The 10,641-nt window shown below is 39.7% G+C and overlaps 1 long non-coding RNA gene across 1 annotated transcript; it reads right to left on the reverse strand.

The window, feature by feature from the left end:
* Window positions 1-6,423: 6,423 nt before the first annotated feature.
* Window positions 6,424-9,239, reverse strand: LOC120736011. Its single transcript, XR_005696398.1, has 4 exons — window positions 8,968-9,239; window positions 7,313-7,418; window positions 7,031-7,218; window positions 6,424-6,948 (listed from the first exon to the last, which is right to left on the reverse strand). It is a non-coding gene; the product is annotated as an uncharacterized LOC120736011 (long non-coding RNA).
* Between the last annotated feature and the right edge of the window lie 1,402 nt (window positions 9,240-10,641).

A 10,641-nucleotide genomic window follows, 5' to 3' on the forward strand; every position in this document is an offset into this window, starting at 1 on the left:
TCTTGTGCTTATTTGTGGTCATAGATCAACAAAGTCAGGAAAGTGAAAGTGATGGAGGAAGAGAGCCAAGAGCTGTGGCTGTGAAGAGTTTGCTGAGTATTCTTGGGAAAACAGAGATGGGAAAGTTGACCTGTGGTTATGCTTGTTCCTAGTAGAGGTGTTAGGGTTTAGTTTACATCAGTGTGCTTACCATCTTTCTCTCTTTTAACCGCGGTCAATAAAGTGTCTTTTGTTGTGTGTGGAGAATGCCCACAAACACCCAAATATAATACATTTAGAGACTGTAGTAGTTTGTGGGGCAGAGCTTCACTTTCATGCAGTGTTTGGGTGAATCTGATATTTAAAATGAACAGAGCCTTTGTCTACATAGCAACGATGTTTGCATGTGTTTGAAAGAAGGTGTGCCAAACTATGAGTAGGTGTCTGTTGCACGGGTTCTTTTTCCTTGTTTCTCCAGATATCACTTCCTTGTTCAACTAAAATGATAACACTGTAAACTAGTACATTTGAAGGATTACATTTAGATTCCCAAAGCTTCATTATTTTATTTGAACTTATGCTATATCCATTTGCAGATATGCACACAAGTATGGTTTTAAGACAAATGCAGCAGTATGAGTGTGCTGGTGTGGGACAAAAATGTTAACTACCTACCAACAAGCAGAGGGTAAATAGAGATCCTGTCCATAGGCTTGATTTTTTGCATTTGCGCAATATCTCTGTTTTAGAAATCACATGACTGTCCAGCATTGCAACCAGGAAAGAGTTGCAGTCTTACACACCTCCCTGCAGCTTCTCTCCCCCTGCTGTGACTCCAAACCCCATCACCATAGCAACTGTATCTGCTCACAGACCGACAAACCAACCAAAACTGACTTAAGCATAAAACAATCACAAAGAAAGAAAGAACAACATAGTTTCCTCAGCTCCATCAGTGTGTCCGTTATACCACATTCCTAAAAGAATGCTTAAAGACGTCCTACCATTGGTTAAATGATTCAATATAAAAAGTTGTGGAGGTGAACACAGACAATACGAGAGCTCTCGATTAACAAACCTGGTTTATTACTTTATTACTCATCACCACACAACTTAATACTTTTGTATTCAGTTGTGCGTGGAGCCCTCTAGTGGTCCACCACAATATCATCATTTATCTCTGTTAATGGGGTACGTACAAAGGGCCTTCAAGCTGGGAGTGATTAAACCACTATTTAAAAAACATCACTTTGTTTTCTCTGTATTAGTATCTCTGCTTTATAATATAATGCACCTTGATGTGACCACTGTTGTGATTTGGCACAATATAAATAAAATTGAACTGAATTGAGTGTCTCTGCAGGTCAGTGTATGCCAATGAGGCCATGCAAAACTGTCAATGAAATCTGGTTTTAGCCTTTATCATCCTTTAATGAAGTTAGTTGCACCTTAAGTGTGTTTATTTAGCAATTGGAAGAGAAAAAGAGTCACTCATTTTCTTCTAAAAATCTTTGTCAGAGGAGACGACCAACAAGCAACTACAAAGTTTAATGAAATCACTAGTTTTATTACATATAGTTCAATTCTACCCAGTGTAAGGTGGATTTCTTACAGCTCAGAAGACAGCTGCTAAACCAAGGTATTTACAAAATGTAGCGTATCCTCACGCCACATCGCGGTTCACTTACTAAGGGTGTAGAAATTATTTATAAGGGTGTGGGGAAGGTTTTTTATGGCTTAAAATATATAAAAATAATATAATAAACACGTGGTTTCTACTTGGTGGATTCTCATCGATCACGAGGGGTGTCGGAATGTAACCCCTACGATGATCAGGGATGTAGGAGCCATATGAGTCGTTCCTTTTTTGGATTAAGAGGGTTGGTTTAAATGCACACACTGTATTGGTGCACGGGTGTGGGGCGTGACTCATGGGTGTGTTAGGTGATAAAGGTGGTTGCACTCACCTCTTCACCACACCTGATGTTGATGACACAAAGGTAGCGTGAACATGAGGGGAGACCTTCTGTTGACCACAGCTTGAGTCATTTTGGTGCATTTTTGTATGCAGCCTGAGTTTGGTTTAGTGCACTAATTGATGCCATAGGCCGATGTTGTAGTTTGACATAGCAATTGGTGTAATGTTTGTGAGTTGTGTTCATGTTTGTGCAGTCTGTGCATTTGTATCCTGTTTGATCCCATGTGCTGGTTTTGTATAGTGGACAGTACAACGTGGAATTAAAGGAGCAAATGGTACAGAAGTGGATCTCATGTGTTTATTGTTGCGCAACATCTGTGTCCTCATGTTTTGCCCGCCGCGGCCGTTGGTTGGAGGAGACGCAACAAAGGATCTTGGTTCAAGCCCTGGCTGGATCCCTTCATAGTAGAGTTTGGTTGGTCTCCCTGTGGTTGTGTGGGTTTCCTCTGAATACCTCGTCTTCCTCCCGCACTCAGCTGAGTAACACTCAGGGTTACTGTTCAGAAGACGTTTTTGAGATTTAACTCATTTAAGGGAGTTTAGATTTTGCACCCAGCTGTATAACCCTATTGTTGCAGCCCTACCAGCCACAGCGCCGCCTCAGCCCCTCAGGCAGGCTCTTTTAGCTTTACATGTTTTACTTATGTGAAGCATTCACTTAACAGTGTTTTTCACAATGGCTAAAATAATAAACTGGTGTTAAACAATTTTTTCCAGCTTGGAAGCCACGCCTCCTGTGACACTGCTGTGTTACAGTGGATAAGTCGGCCATGTGTGAGATCTCTGAAGCTGTTTGCATTGATAGTGTGATTTGATAAGCTCTTTATCTGCACACAGTTTCCAGGTCAAATTAAGCCCATGCTTTCTGTTTTGTAGGACATCACGTTCAAGCTGACAGAGATTCATTCATTCAAGAGGATCTTTGCATGCTTTGGATTTTGTGTTTGGCATAGATGAAGTTCACAAGCGGTCGAACTGATTTACCACTGAGGAAATGATAGGTAATAGTTAAACCTTAAAACTGATTTCTTTTATCCAATCTTTAAGCTATTAAAAGAGTCAGATGACTTAACTAAGCATAGACCTGCTGGTCATTGTTTCTTTGTCATTTAAGTGACGCAGATATTCAATTCCTAATTTGATGACGTGACAACAGGTTATTGTTCCTTGTTAGTTTTCAGTTTCAGAGCTGTTGGACTCGACCTGAAACAGTGATTTAAATAAAACAAAACAAACAGCAACAGCATAAAAGCTTCTCAGAGGATGTAAGATAAAACTGAAAATGGGGCCTGAACTCTTTATCGATTCAGCTGAACATTTTTAAACTCGTTTTGCTATCAGAACAGGAATAAAACCAAAAACAACTGACTACACAGCTGAGAAAGGCCACATGTTAACTGGGTTACTCTCGATACTGATGACGGTTTTTCTTGTAATGCTTTAACTCACTTTTTAATTTATCCAGTCGCAGTACACCACTTTGCAGTGACACTAGTCACATTTAGAGTTTGTGTTATGTAATTGCCAACTGTGACCACAGGGAGGCACTGTGTGACAAAACTGCTTTTAAAAAAAATGACAAAGCAGTAAACATCTCTGATTCTTCTCTCTTCTTGTTTTATGAGAAAACAGATCTGTTTCTGACTCCAGTCTAAAAATAGTCAGATCACCCAAGAAGTCTACTTGTAATTCTTTTCCTGGTTTTACTTGTTAGGCAAGTCACAGCAAAGAACTCCTGATATTTTAATGTGATATCATGTTTCACCTTGTTGGCTGTTTGTCTGCGGTGAGCTGTATTCCTATATGACCTCCTTCCTTATCCCAGATTTAATGTAAACCCAGAGAGTTATCAGCTGTTTAAGAATCTCATTGTTTGTATTTGTATCATTGTTTCGGTATTCCTTATAGACCTTCTTTACTGTCCTTCCTCTGTGCTGTGTAATCACTGAATCTTTTCAGATTTGTTTTTGACACCAAGCATCATTGTAAGTACATATAAAACGTGAGGTTTTTAATTTACTCCATTTGGATTCTGTGTTGCTATTTATAAAAGACATTTTGTCACAAAGACCCAGTATTTGTGTTTCAGTCTTTGTAATTATGTTCTTTGATTGTTCTTGTTCATGTTGTTGGGTTTCTTTAGCTCTCAGTGATCTTAGTCGCGTCACCTCAGCCTGTGTTTGAGTCTGTGTGTTGTTCACCTCCTGTCACTGTTAGTTACTGTTGTCTCTGTGCTCCATGTTCTGTTTCTGTGCCTCCCCTGTGTTCCTGGTGTGTTGTCTCTAGTGAACATTTATTTCTGTTTTCTTATTCTCTTCATTTAGTCTCCATGTGCTTGGTTCTGTGCCTATTGTGTTTCCTGTTTTATTTTGATCTGTTAGTGTCTGCGTCGTACCCTCAGCGTGCTGTGTTTATGGTAACATCTTAGCTCCCTGTTTCCAGTTTTCCCCTTAGAGCTTTGTGCTTTGAGTTTCTAGTTTGGGTTATCGTGAGTTTTCTCAGCAAATGAAGCTGTGCTTTGAGTTAACAGATCATCTGCAGAGGAATGGCTTATTTGAAGAGTTTCAGTCAGGTTTCAGAGCTCATCACAGCACAGAAACAGCTTTAGTGAAGGTTACAAATGATCTTCTTATGGCCTCTGACAGTGGACTCATCTCTGTGCTTGTCCTGCTAGACCTCAGTGCAGCGTTCGATACTGTCGACCATAATATCTTATTAGAGCGATTAGAACATGCTGTAGGTATTACAGGTACTGCGCTGCAGTGGTTTGTATCATATCTATCTAATAGACTCCAGTTTGTGCATGTAAATGGAGAGTCCTCTTCACACACTGAGGTTAATTATGGAGTTCCACAGGGTTCAGTGCTAGGACCAATTCTGTTTACATTATACATGCTTCCCTTAGGCAGCATCATTAGAAGACATAGCATAAATTTTCACTGCTATGCAGATGACACCCAGCTCTCTGTCCTTGAAGCCAGATAACACACACCAATTAGTTAAACTGCAGGAATGTCTTAAAGACATAAAGACCTGGATGGCCGCTAACTTTCTGCTTCTTAATTCAGATCAAACTGAGGTTATTGTACTCGGCCCTGAAAAGCTTAGAAATATGGTATCTAAGCAGATTCTTACTCTGGATGGCATTACCTTGGCCTCCAGTAACGCGGTGAGGAACCTTGGAGTCATTTTTGACCAGGACATGTCCTTCAACGCACATATTAAACAAATATGTAAGACTGCATTCCTCCATTTGTGCAACATCTCTAAAGTTAGAAATATCCTGTCTCAGAGTGACGCTGAAAAACTAGTTCATGCATTTATTACTTCCAGGCTGGACGACTGTAATTCATTATTATCAGGATGTCCTAAAAACTCCCTGAAAAGCTTTCAGCTAATCCAAAATGCTGCAGCAAGAGTCCTGACAGGGACTAGAAAGAGAGAGCATATTTCTCCTGTTTTTGGCTTCCCTTCATTGGCTTCCTGTTAAATCCAGACTTCAAAATCCTGCTCCTCACATACCAGGTCTTAAATAATCAGACCCCATCTTATCTTAATGACCTTGTAGTACCATATCACCCCATTAGAGCACTTCGCTCTCGCTCTGCAGGCCTACTTGTTGTTCCTAGAGTATTTAAAAGTAGAATGGGAGGCAGAGCCTTCAGTTTTCAGGCCCCTCTTCTGTGGAACCAGCTTCCAGTTTGGATTCAGGAGACAGACACTATCTCTACTTTCAAGATTAGGCTTCAAACTTTCCTTTTTGCTAAAGCATATAGTTAGGGCTGGACCAGGTGACCCTGAATCCTCCCTTAGTTATGCTGCAATAGGTGTAGGCTGCCGGGGGATTCCCATGATGCATTGAGTTTTTCCTTTCCAGTCACCTTTATCACTCACTATGTATTAACAGACCTCTCTGCATTGAATCATATCTGTTATTAACCTCTGTCTCTCTTCCACAGCATGTCTTTATCCTGTCTTCCTTCTCTCACCCCAACCGGTCGCAGCAGATGGCCCCGCCCCTCCCTGAGCCTGGTTCTGCTGGAGGTTTCTTCCTGTTAAAAGGGAGTTTTTCCTTCCCACTGTCGCCAAAGTGCTTGCTCATAGGGGGTCATATGATTGTTGGGTTTTTCTCTGTATCTATGAAGCGCCTTGAGACGACTTTTGTTGTGATTTGGTGCTATATAAATAAAATTGAATTGAGTTTAATTTGTCCTACTGATAGTCCTGCATTTGGGTCCTTCCTCCTGCCACACAGCACACACAATGACACATTTTAAGAAAGACAAATTAATGAGGAGTGAAATAAAAAATGAAAAAAGCCACTGCAGGACTCCTGTTTGATCTTTATGGTGTCATGAAAGCTGTGCAGAGCACATCAGGTCTTCATCAATCTCAGTAAACTGTAAACTGATCTGAAGCAGAGTTTGGTGAATCTAAAGTAGGATTGCAAAATGATCATAAATGTCTTGGATTTCATATTTTTATTGATGAAAAAACACTTTACATCAGTTTTAACATCAGAGCAGATCTAACACCACGTTTAGCTCTCTACATGCAACTATGTTTTTCTCATTAGCAGAAAAATTAATAGACTAAAATTCAATCCTCTGTATTATTACTGAAGCTATGCAGTGACTAATCTAAAAAGGCGACTCATGCATCTAAGCTGATAGAAATATTTAACGATACTCTCAATTCAAAATGACTTCATTGTCTCGTATCACTGATAGAAACATCAACACAAACTCGGATTTCTGTCACTGTGAGACCACAGCGAATCCTGGTTGAGCCATATAAGCAGCTGGCACTGGTTGTGAAGGCATCATCATGGGTGCCTGCATGACTGGAAAAGGCTGCATGTTCACAATGTTGTTATTCTGTATGTTGACCACAGTGGGGCCTTGCTTACGATGCTTTAACTCACGATGCATCTGACACCAGGAGCACGTGGCGCAACAATAGGAAATTGCAATATCCTTACAGAGAGAGCCCTGCAGAGAGACGGTACAACCATTATTTCTTTCTTTCTGCTTTTCTGCTTCATGACATTGTCTAATTGTCACTGCTTCATACCTTGATGCCATATCTGTTTCGCATGGCAGCCCTTAAAGACAAGACTGCAGGAGGAACACAAACAGGTATCCCACAGGCTGTTAATCCACCAGAGCAACATGTATCACACAAAGGGAGACAGCTATTCTCTCCAAACCTTCCTGCAACGGTGCTGGCGAGGCAGGGGCCGCACCAGAAACCATAGCAGCCTGAAAAACAGAAATACATCACTAAAGTGTTAACATGTCTGAAGTGCCTAAGACCCCAGAAATGACAAGAAAAAGATCTCAGAGTTCATCTTACAAGTACTCGCGTCCTCAAAGCAATCCAAGAGACCACTGTCCCAGTCTGTCAAGGGTTTTTCTGCCATTGTGTGTTGAAGTTCAGCCACAGACACTAAATAATTACTCTGTAAAAGTAGAATGAAGTAGAGAAAACCCAAATAAAACAATTGCAATGAAAGTCAGCTTTGTCTTCATCTTTGTCTTCTTTCAGCTGAGACAGAAAGCCAAAGAAACAGTAATCCGTGCCCTTTTTACAACTTGGTTGTATTACTGTAAAGCTTTATATACTGGTGTTACCATTTTGCCCTGTGTCGTCTTCAGCTGCTGCAAAATGTTGGATCACAGCTTTTAACTGGCTGCACAGTTAAAGTGCTTAAATGGTCTTCCCCGACCTTCCCTCTCTGAGCTGCACTTGCTTTTCCGCTCACATCAACTAACCGACTGCTCCTGGATGTGTCGAGGACACAGCGGAGGCTCAGACGGACTTTTGCCGTAGCGGGTCCCAAGTTTTGAAATTTGTTCCCATTTCACATTAGAGAGGCCTCTTCACCGCCAATTCTTAAACCCAGTGTAAAGATCCACGTCTTCTGCTTGGTGTTTGACCCAGTTTGAGATATTTATCATTCATTTAAAATTCTTTTACTCGTGTTTATCTTGTATTGATGTTTTTAAAAAATGTTTGAATTCTATTTTATATTTAATGTATTTATTAATAAGAATATCTCTAGAATATCCCAAAATCTGACATGTTTGTGAACCAGGACACGGACCCCATTAAGCCGGGTGACGTCTGATCTTATTTGGCTTTAGTTACGTAGTTAGGAACATGTTACAAGTTTTGAGGGTTTTTTTCAGGGTACATCACTTGTGAATTGGGACATTGTTATATATAGCTACTTTGACATAGTCCGATTGATTGCAAGGCTAATTTATGACGTTTTTATATTTCTATTTAACCCTTTAAGGCACAGTGTCACTACAGTGGTCAGCTATTGATGGTACACTCAAACAAATGAAATTGGGTCGTTGTTACATGTACAAGATTCAAACTTGTAATTTGAACTAAATAATTTCATGTTTCTATGGTGAACGTATTTAAATCATGTACCATTTGCATGAAATTCAACTTAATTTGTTCTTGTTGACATGATACAATCTAGTAAGAGTGGTTAGTTGCCCTGACTGGACTGGTTCGTTGTCTCTATGAAACCATCAACCCTCATATTGGTTCATTAAGCAAGCCTAGCAGTATTTGCCTTGATTAACAAAGTATTTGTTCAAACAACAAGATTTCATTGTGTTTTCCTAAAGTTTTTAACTTATGCAGAATGAATTAAAACAAATTTCACTTTACATACTCCAATAAATCACTTCAAGTCAATGCAAGTATACTACGGTGATGATGATAAAATTGAAGATCAAAAATCTTTTTTTTTTTTCATGTCTAAAGATGAATAAAAATACTTAAGAAAAGAAATCCAGATTGACACTGTCACTATTCATGCATGAAAGGGTTAAGTTTCTATTGTATATTCACCCTCCATCCATAATAAAGAAAACTGAACAAGTGAAATATCAGAATCTCTGATAAATGAAATAACTGAACTGACAGCATCATTAACACCAAGCACTAAAGAAAAAAAAAAGAGATGACACAACAAACTCTTCACTTACTTCTTATTCTGCACTCTGATGTCTCTCCTCTCCAGCACTCAGTCACACTCTGTTCTTCTTTATCAAAGGAGGTCATGACACACAGTCCCAGTGAAACCATTGGACATGTGAGCATGACTGGTACTGAATGTATTTGAATATTCAATTGGCTTCACAGAGGTTAAGTGTGAGTGAACTACTAAAACCAGTGGTTTGATGTAAATATTGGCTACTACTAGCACAAATAAGACTTAAAGAGCAACGCTCTAATACATGTGAGTGAAAAGAGCAAGGGACTGAACGAATAACTGAATAAACGTATAACTGACTGCTGGATTGTAGCCTTTTAGTAAAACTTTGTAACCACTGAGAGAACTCTGGGTTCAGGATGAAGGCTACGAGGTCAAGCCTGTCATCATCACTAAAAGCAGCTTGTTACAAACACTTTTAAATTGAGCGTTTCAGCATGAAAACTACTGCAATTTGTAACTCTTGTGCTTATTTGTGGTCATAGATCAACAAAGTCAGGAAAGTGATGGAGGAAGAGAGCCAAGAGCTGTGGCTGTGGAGAGTTTGCTGAGTTTTCTTGGGAAAACAGAGATGGGAAAGTTGACCTGTGGTTATGCTTGTTCCTAGTAGAGGTGTTAGGGTTTAGTTTACATCAGTGTGCTTACCATCTTTCTCTCTTTTAACCGCGGTCAATAAAGTGTTTTTTGTTGTGTGTGGAGAATGCCCACAAACACCCAAATATAATACATTTAGAGACTGTAGTAGTTTGTGGGGCAGAGCTTCACTTTCATGCAGTGTTTGGGTGAATCTGATATTTAAAATGAACAGAGCCTTTGTCTACATAGCAACGATGTTTGCATGTTTGAAATGTGCCAAACTATGAGTAGGTGTCTGTTGCATGGATTCTTTTTCCTTGTTTCTCCAGATATCACTCCCTTGTTGAGCTAAAATGATAACACTGTAAACTAGTACATTTGAAGGATTACATTTAGATTCCCAAAGCTTCATTATTTTATTTGAACTTATACTATATCCATTTGCAGATGGACACAAGTATGGTTTTAAGACAATGCAGCAGTACGAGTGTGCTGGTTTGGGACAAAAATGTCATCTACCTACCAACAAGCAGAGGGTAAATAGAGATCCTGTCCATAGGCTTGATTTTTTGCATTTGCGCAATATCTCTGTTTTAGAAATCACATGACTATCCAGCGTTGCAACCAGGAAAGAGTTGCAGTCTTACACACCTCCCTGCAGCTTCTCTCCCCCTGCTGTGACCCCAAACCCCATCACCATAGCAACTGTATCTGCTCACAGACCGACAAACCAACCAAAACTGACTTAAGCATAAAACAATCACAAAAAAAGAACAACATAGTTTCCTCAGCTCCATCAGTGTGTCCGTTATACCCCATTCCTAAAAGAATCCTTAAAGACATCGTACCATTAGGTAATGATTCACACAAATTACCATCATTTATCTCTGTTAATGGGGTACGTACAAAGGGCCTTCAAGCTGGGAGTGATTAAACCACTATTTAAAAAACATCACTTTGTTTTCTCTGTATTAGTATCTCTGCCTTATAATATAAAGCACCTTGAGGTGACCACTGTTGTGATTTGGCACAATATAAATAAAATTGAACTGAATTGAGTGTCTCTGCAGGTCAGTGTATGCCAATGAGG

Source organism: Simochromis diagramma, unplaced genomic scaffold (genome assembly GCF_900408965.1).
Source record: "Simochromis diagramma unplaced genomic scaffold, fSimDia1.1 OVJJ01000816.1, whole genome shotgun sequence".
NCBI classification, from domain to species: domain Eukaryota; kingdom Metazoa; phylum Chordata; class Actinopteri; order Cichliformes; family Cichlidae; genus Simochromis; species Simochromis diagramma.